The sequence below is a fragment of the Cololabis saira genome, chromosome 14 (genome assembly GCF_033807715.1).
Source record: "Cololabis saira isolate AMF1-May2022 chromosome 14, fColSai1.1, whole genome shotgun sequence".
In the NCBI taxonomy this organism is placed as follows: Eukaryota; Metazoa; Chordata; class Actinopteri; order Beloniformes; family Belonidae; genus Cololabis; species Cololabis saira.
In genome coordinates this window covers 23,987,912-23,997,448 of record NC_084600.1, presented here as the reverse complement: position 1 = coordinate 23,997,448, position 9,537 = coordinate 23,987,912, and positions in this window count along the sequence as shown.

Genomic DNA, 9,537 nt, shown 5'->3' with positions numbered 1-9,537 from the left:
CTCTGGATGGGTTTGGGGTTCCCTCTTTTATAGATCTGTACCTTCACTCTTCTTTATTTTTCAGTACAAATAAGGCAATAATTTGTCACAAATTTCTGCCCTTCTTGAAAAGTCTGTCTCCTCACTGCTGCCCTTATTTTCCATCTTCCAGTTAGCCTGAAAGCTTGTTTTGCTGTCGGTGTCAGAGGGACTGTTCTGAGCCTTGCTTGCTGCTTGCTATTGCCATTACCCTATAGCATATTGATACCTGGCACCAGGGGTGTTGTCTCCAGTGGACCGGCCTGTTCAGGTATGCGCTGGCTGAGCAAATTGCATTGAAATGAATGGTCGGCCATTTTAATTACTTATTTATATAAGTTCCTTTTATTTCATTATGTCTGTTTATTATTTATTTTATTCAGTCTGTTGCACTTTATGTTAAAGCATTTTAAAATATGTCACATTAGGGTCAGTTTTATGTTCCCTTGTTACTCTTTCTGGATTTCTAATGCTGTATTATTCGTCATGCTCAATTCACTCAGCTGTTGTAGTCTTTTCTATTAATTGTGAGATCTTGAGAGCAGCGAAAGAGAAAAAAAAACATGAGAGACAAGCACCTCTTGCTCCTTGAAATAAAGCTATGAACAAAACTGGGGTAACCATGCAGAGGGGTGAAAGCAGGCATTAAACAAATATATAAATCCCTGAACTAACTCAGCTAACTAACCTCATTTGTAGTCCTAATTTATTTATTGTGAATTTAATTGTTCCAAATAATTTCCTTTCCATACATCAGTATTCAGTGGAGTTACTCCGTGGATGTTTCTGTATTCAGGTAGAAGCCCAGAATGAGTTCAGCTCTCAAAGTCAAAGTTATGCAGTCAGAGATGTGGCTCATTTGAACAGTAAAACTTGTGCTTGTAACTTGTTACTTGCTGATACAAAAGACAGAAAAGACCGACTCCTGGTTCTACATTTCAGTAAATATGTAATTTCTATCATAAGCAACTTGGTGTCCACCAAATCTGCCTGAGACAGTTGTCCTGTGGCTGTCTGTCCTGATGTGATGTGGGTACAAGCAGACAGACATTTTCCAGCACGAGAAAACAGACGTCAGGAAGGTATCGCATGCGGAGTAAACTGTTTTCTCTGCAGTTGTTGGGTCCTCTTTGCATCTTTCGTGTCAGAACAGCAAGTTTAGACAAAGGATAATTACACCCATGGGCCACAACACATTCCTCCATAGGTATTAGACGTAAACACGCTTGTGCAACATAGTGGAGAGCAGCCAGTGTGTTCAGATATTATTTACATTCGGGAACAAAAGCGCATCCTTCCACCATGAAGACAATTTCAGAGTTTATCCACTGATTCAGATGAAATTATATTTTGTTGTCTTACTAACAACACACCTTATTAAAAAGTGGATTTCAAACAAACTGTCAACCAAACATCTGCCAACACTGACAGATGTGCTGAGCCTCAAACAGAAAAATTCCATTCAACCACATGTATGATGAAAAAAACCAAAAACAATTAAAGGTATGGAACATACCTTGAATTCTCTGAAACCATAATGTTGACATTGGAGTACAACAGTGCATATTGTCTGCTTTTGATGTTGTTCAGTCCCATCTGACTCAGCTTAGACTGGTACTAAATCAAAAGTGATGTTATTTTTAAATGGCAAACGGTTACCAATGAACATTCCTAAAGTATTAACTGCTCATGGAATTGAACTTGAATTGTTAACAACAAATAAGTACTTAGGGATTATCATTGATGAGAACTTGTCTTTTAAACCACACATAGAAAAACTTGTATCCAAACTTAAGATGAAATTGGGTTTCTTCTTTAGAAACAAATCTTGTTTTTCCTTGCAAGTGATTATTTGAAATTATTTGGTATCAACCACTTTCGTTCCTTTACTGGATTATGGAGACTTGTTGTTTATGAACGCACCTGCCACTTATTTGAAAAAGCTGGACACTGTACAGTATATCATTGTGCCTTACGTTTTATTACAGGATGTGGCAATCTTGTTCACCACTGCACCTTGTATGCAACTGAAAATCGTCCATCTTTATCTGCCCGCAGACTTTCTCCATGGTTAGTTTTTATATATAAATCTCTTCTTGGGCTGGTTCCTACTTATCTATGTTCATACATGTGTAGAGACGCTAATCCTTACAATCTAAGCTCACAGGATTTCCTCCGCATGTTGGTTCCTCGAGCCAACACTGAACTTGGAAAAAAAGCCCTCAGATCTGCTGCTCCCTGGTCCTGGAATGACCTTCAGAATGACCTTCAGAATGATCTGAGGTTCCTGAACTGATCACTCTGGGGGAATTTACTTCCATTTTAAAGGATCGAGAAACTAGTTCTCTTGGCCAATGCGATTGTTTTTAATCGAATAGTACTGAAAAGTTTTACATTATACAGACCTGTTGTGTTCCTGAGTTTATGTTGTATGTTATTTGTGTCCCTGACTATAGTGTGTGACTGCTGTTTGTTGTTGTTTTTTTAACACTGTTTCTGCTGCCCTCTTGGTCAGGTCACTCTTGGAAAATAGATTTTAATCTCAATGAGTCTTTACCTGGTTAAATAAAGGAAACTAACTAAACTAACTATTATTCTAATGAATGTTTTCAATAAAAACAAAACAAATCAAATGCTTTCATTGACAACACTAACTGTATGAGTCAGGGTCAGGGAGTCATTTGAAGTTGTTCTGTTTTTTTTGCAGGAGCTACTTCCTTTGACTCAGGGTTACTTACATCCACTTAGGAGTTCTCAGGAATGTCACACTGGCAAACATGAGTGTGAAAGATAGACAGCCAGATTACACTGGGTGAGGCCTTGTCATAGAAATGACTCATGTTGGAAATGTCAGAGTTACTGAAAGGTTTGGAAAAAAACAGATGGAGCATCTAATATAAGGCTGTAATGATATCCTTGCTACAGTTGGGATAATGTTTTTGTTCCAGATGGTTTGTTTTTAAACCTGTAAATGCAGGAAAGGTTTAGTGTTTTTTTATTCAGGGTTGGATTTTAATTAATTACAGGGAAAATGTACTTTTAATTCTTTTAGACGTGGGTTGTCTTTTACTAGCGGATAGTCTAATGCAGGTTTGGTTTAAGTTAACATCACTCTGTAGTACTGTTGACTTGTCACCTTGCCCTCACCTACTCGCTTCACCTGTTTCCTGAAAGCTGGGAGTGCATACACACATGGACTTTTCTTTTTCTTTTTTACCCTTTCATTAAGAAGAAAAAAAATCCCTGAAATTACTTCAAACAAAAGTAGTAATGTACAATAACTTATTTGAAACTGAAAACTAAAAATGTCAAGTTGACCCTTTTTTTCCATACAATCTTTAGTTCTGTAACTCTTAATAGCCCTTTTTCTATTTCAGGATTCCCCCATGTTTATTACCCTGCATTTATTACCCCAGTTTAAAGTACAGCCTGTTTTTTCGACATGAATTGACACAGGCCTGGTGTTGAGCTGGGCCCATCAGTGGCCCGCCTCCAAAAGTATGCTTAATCGTAGGACAAAATGACACGGGATTGTGGGACCTGGGTGGGATTTATTGATGACAAGACAAGGTTTCCATGTGCTCCTCATCCTCAGAGCCAAGGACCCATTAAATTGACAACGTATGGAACCAATATATGCACCTCTCTATGAAAAACAACAGACCTCAGCTTTGCAAGAATTGAAGTGCTTTAGAGAAGTTATTTCCAGTTAACGACCACAACAGCAGGAGTGTCAGAGGAAGACTGAACTGGTCATATTTTGACTTGTGCTACACAATTTGATGGGGTTACTCTGCAAATGCCCCATCTCCTGCACCCGGCACTGCATCGGCCAGCTCTTCAGATGGAGAATCCAGCGATGCCACCCGAACAGACAGCATGGCCTTAATGTTACGTAGTGCTACTTGATAACGCCTGCTCCAGCTATCTGACATTGGGCTGCCCATTTGGCTCCAGAACATCGTAAGTTTTCAGATTTTATCGTACCCCTCGATAGATTCAAGACACTTACAAGACACTCTATACCAGCGAAGCAACTCCAGCACATAGCCAAGCCTCCTCCATGTTTCACAGTAGCTGAAGTCTTCTTTTCTTTTTCTTCTTTATTTCTGCGTGTGTGAACACAGCGCCGGTGCGACTCATTAAAAAGCTCCCGTCAGGAAGGCTCCAGGCCCAGACGGCGTGTCCCCCTCCTGCCTGAGAGCCTGCGCCGAGCAGCTGGTTCCCAGCTGGGTCCCTGGAGCTGTGTGAGGTGCCCTCATGCCTCAAACGCTCCACCATCATCCCAGTCCCCAAGAAACCCACCATCACAGGACTAAATGACTACAGGCCTGTCGCCCTGACATCTGGGGTCATGAAATCCTTTGAGCAGCTGGTGTTGAGCCACCTGAAGGACATCCCAGGCTCCCTGCTCGACCCCCTGCAGTTTGCTTACCAGCAAACAGGTCGGTGGATGACGCAGTCACCATCAGACTGCACCACATCCTGCATCACCTCGACACCCCAGGGACGTACGCGAGGATCCTGTTTGTGGACTTCAGCTCGGTGTTCAACACCATCGCTCCTGAAATCCTCCACCAGAAGCTCACCCAGCTCACAGTGCCTGCCTCCACCTGTCAGTGGATCACCAGCTTCCTGAGCGACAGGAGGCAGCAGGTGAGGCTGGGGAGCATCACGTCCAGCACCCGGACCATCAACACTGGCGCCCCCCAGGGGTGCGTCCTCTCACCACTGCTCTTCTCCCTCTACACTAACGACTGCACCTCAGGGGACTCGTCTGTGAAGCTCCTGAAGTACGCGGACGACACCACCGTCATCGGCCTGATCCGGGAGGGTGACGAGTCCGTGTACAGACAGGAGGTGGAACAGCTGGTCCACTGGTGCAGTCGGAACCACCTGGAGCTGAACCCGCTCAAGACCGTGGAGATGACGGTGGACTTCAGGAAAAACTCACTGCCAGTTTCTTCCCCCAAGCTGTTGCTCTGATGAACTCTCACAATTAATAGTCTCAGAGAAACCAATCACCGTGCAATAACAATAATAGTGTTAATTATAATAACTATCACATGCTGTAACAATGCACCTTCCAGCAACAATCATGGGTGCCTCATTCTGCTGCACCTTTCACTTTTAAAAACAAATTGTACATATATTATTTTATTTAGAGACGTCATTTTTCTACCTCATACTGCTGCACCTTTCAGTTCTCTAATTGTATATATGTTAATAAGTGCCTACATTTGTTTATTTACTACATTTGTTTATTTACTTTACTGTTTGCTATTTTTAAATCTGGGTACAGCGAGCGAAATAACCAGAGTCAAATTCCCTGTTGGACAATGTTCAAACTTGGCCAATAAAGATGATTCTGATTCTGATTCTGATTCTGGTTTCATCCATCCAAAAGACATTCCCCCAGAAACTTGAGGCTTGTCGATATTCATGTTGAGAAGTTTTAGTCTGGCTTTTTTATGATGAGCTTTGAACAGTGGAGACTTCATCAGTCATCTCCCACTTTTGACTTTAGTTTAACATTTCCCTATTGTCAAATCATCTTCATCCTTTTTTTCCAGGGGTACCGACCAGTTTTTTTTTCAGGCCAATTTCATTAGTTGTTTTTTCACTGGTTCTGTTGAGCAACGGTTCAAAAGTGATGTCTGATTTTAATTTCTCTTTTTTTTAATACATTTTATTTATGATCACTTGTGCCAGTTCAAGTTATTAGGAGAGCATTGTGGGTTTTTCTTTCTTTAATGGAAGGATACCAAAAAATTTGTCCATATGTGTCAGAAACTTTTTACAAACCATCATCTTTGTAACTTATGATGCTACTAATCAACAAACACAGTAAAACTGGGTTGACAGGTCATATTACTCCCACAGCGACAGGACAAGTAGTGATTGGCTTGAGTGAGCTTTTTATTGTGTCCTGGGGCCTCATTTATAAAAGAGTGTGTAGGATTCATACTAAAAGTGCACGTAAACACAAAAGCCGAAAATGGCGGACGCAAAAAAAAATCCGGATTTATAAAACCGTGTGCACGCACACTTGCACGCAATGTTCGCTTTATAAATCACATTCCAGCTGGAAGGTTGCGCAGGTGAATTCGCCTCATCTCCCGCCCTCTACACGCCCACTTTCTACCATAAATGGTCAATGCAAACTACATGATGACTGTATTTGCATATGAATGAGCCTGCTGAGCATGCAGCGGCTTCCTGCAGTCTGTTTCTGCTGCGCGTCAGGATGAATGAGACGTGTCGAGCCGGTCAACCGTGCCGATGCCACTAAATTTCACAGAGACTGAGATCAAGATGTTGTGGATGAGGTGGAGGCCAAGAAAACGACATTATTTGGTGGTCACAGTAATGGCATCACTAACAAAAATAAAGCGAGTGAGTTGCCTGCCAGAATCTGATTTCTGGCTGCAGGAGCGCGCACAGCAGCCTGTTGAGCGATAGCGCTGAAACGTTAGATTTTCAGATTATGAAGCTCAAGAATGAGATCAAATCATATCTAGATAGAAACAACTTTTATTAACTGTATTTGGCCTTCAATCAATTTTTGGCAGGTAAAAAGACCCATTTTTAGGGGAGAAAACAGATTCTGGCAGGCAATCTCTCTTGGCACGACACCGGCACGGCGTGTCCTGCACCGCGGACACACCGTGTCGGTAGGATGATTTGACGGATGAAAATACCCCGTCAGATCACGCTTCCACATAGACCACGCTTCCACATAGACATCAACATTTATATATGTGGAAGCGTGATCTGACAGGGTATTTTCATCTGTCAAATCATCCTACCTGCCAATATCTATGTGGAAGCATGATTTGATGTTTTTTTTTCTTCCGCCAAAGCGTCGTGCACATAGATCTATGTGAAGCACTTTCTGACTTCCTGCTGTTAAATCGTCTATTTGCATGAAAAAGTCTTTGAAAAAAAAGAAACTGAGATAAAAGAAACGGGGATCGTATGGTAGTATACACCGGCTTGGGTGTACATGGATCTGTAAGTCTGGTATGTGATGACATTAAAAGTATGACATGAATCTGGCTTCACCTCACCGCCTGCGTCGCCAGTTCCCCATATCTTCAAAATGTTCGTGCGCGAGGGTCAGGGTTGGCGTAGAGATACACACATTTTTCGGTTAGGTTTTTCTTTTTAAATCCCAACCTTTGCGTAGAAGGTGGCTTGCGCATCTTTCAATCCCTGTTTTGTGCGCAAGCAAGCTTTATAAATGAGGCCCCTGGCCTGTTGTCTATCTGCTCTGCTTTGCACATGTGTCTGTGTCACACCTTCATATACGGTGTGTGGTTTTAATAGAGCTTAAAGTCCAACATTTCTTTCTGAGCCCTTTAAAACCAGTTCATGTAAGTGAGCAGTAAATATGACCGAGAAAAGGATTCCTGCCTATTTGTGGCATGTCAACAAGCATTCCCATTCCAAAACACATCCCACGTTCAACTGCTTTACTGAAAAATAGACCGCAAGTGTACCTTCGTCTGACACTGTAATCAGCAGTCTAACCACCAGTTTATCTTTTATAAAGGATGCCTGAGTTTTTCAGATTTTTTTGTTGCATTTTAAAAAAGTAGAAAGCATGAACTTTTAATCAAGGCTATCTTGTATGTATTTACTACATCTAAAATTGTTTTTTTTTTTGGTGCATTGAAGCATCCATATGTTTAAACAGCTTTTACTCAGTCTTGTCATCAAGATTGACCACCCATTCATTACTTGCTTCATCCTATTCAGGATCACAGGGGTCTGGTGGAGTCTGTCCCAGCTAAAGGTGAGGATACATCTGGAAATGGTGCTATTCCCTCACAATGCAACAAACAACCACATACTCACATACCCAAGTTCAAATTTGAATCACCAATTACTGTAGCCTAAAATGAATGTTTTTGGACTGTGTGAGGAAGCCACAGTACCTGCAGAGCACTCAGCACAGTTAGGTACAGTTAGCTATATCATCAGCATAAAAATGGAATTTATTTGATGCATTTCAATGAAAATTATATATAAAATGAAAAAGGAATGTCCCCAGAACCGGTCCCTGAGGAACACCTTTGGCTATAAAGTGCAGTAACTACAGAGTAAAACCTGCTCCTTGTAATTACTGTACTGAGATCAGTAGGGTGATTTTCAAACCATCCCACAGTCATGCTGTCTAAAGATCCAATAACAACATAGACTATTTCCTAGGCTGCTGTAGTCGTACTGTAACCTTTTGTAAAGGAGTGCTGGTTTTATTTGTAGATAGAAACTCTTAATTATTAACTCACATGAGTTAAAGAACCTTAAAGGAACAGATCATTCGGAGATGAGCATGTAATCGCTTAAGTCTGCATGGTCAGTTCTTGTAAATAAGGGAAGAAAAAGGCAGATTTCCAAACAATAAAATAGTTTAATTTGAGCACAAAAAAACAAGACAAATTAAATGAATTATAATCTGCGGTATGGCGTCAAATTATCCATACCTTCTGATTTACAAGTCTACAAATTTGAGAATTTCATAGGGAAGGTGTGACTTGGTCAAAACTAAGCTATGATCAGGATGTCACCCCAAATCTGTTTTTAGCATATCAAGAACATATTTCCATAGACTGAGTTGACTGGATGACTATCCAAATCTACAATGAAATGTCAATCTGATTCAAACCACATTAAGAGGTGGAATCTTATTCCAATGGAATTTTCTCAGATGCATCTCAGTCTGAACTGCCTTGCTCCAAAAATGCAAACAGTCTTTAGCATCAATTACAATGTGACCAGAGTGACAGAAGATAGGGTGTCACAACAAGTGGTCAAGTGACAGAATTGATGACAGCAGCAGTCTTTGGATAGATGCTGAAATAACGCATGCGTAAAGCATCAGTAGTCTTCCCCGTCTCTGGCGGTCATTAGCATGCCTGTACAGTGCCATAGAAAGCTTGTGGATTAGAAAGGGTCAGCAAGAATAGATCAGATCTGATCAGATATGCCTAAAAATTGGATTCAGGCTGCAATTAGAACAAAGCAGACAGTCACACTTGAACATATCCAAGAAGACACTAGTGGACCTCCAGAGCAGATCTGAGATGCTCGCTCACTTGCAATAAAATGCACCAATAAAGATCTGCATATTATCATTTGCAACTAAAAAATATATAATTTTTCCAAAACCTGAGAGGTTTATGAAGATTGTTAGAAATTTCTATTTGAAAATTACTGTACCAATTTTGTTCTTCTCAGATGATGTAGGGTTGTTGTTTAGTAAGCACCCAGTCTAATCGAACATGATTCAAACTCAGCTCTTAACGTAATAGTTGTATGCAGGGCTGCCACCGAACTCCTTTAACTTCCAAACGTGGCAGTTCGCCTTTGAAATGCATTGAGACTTTTTTTCTTTTAAGAAATGGATTTCATGTTAGTGGAATGAAAACAAACGAGCAAAAAGAAAAAAAAAACTGTGCACAAGAATCCATGGAAGGATTTAGTGCCAGATTCTAATTTTTTTGACTGCGTGTT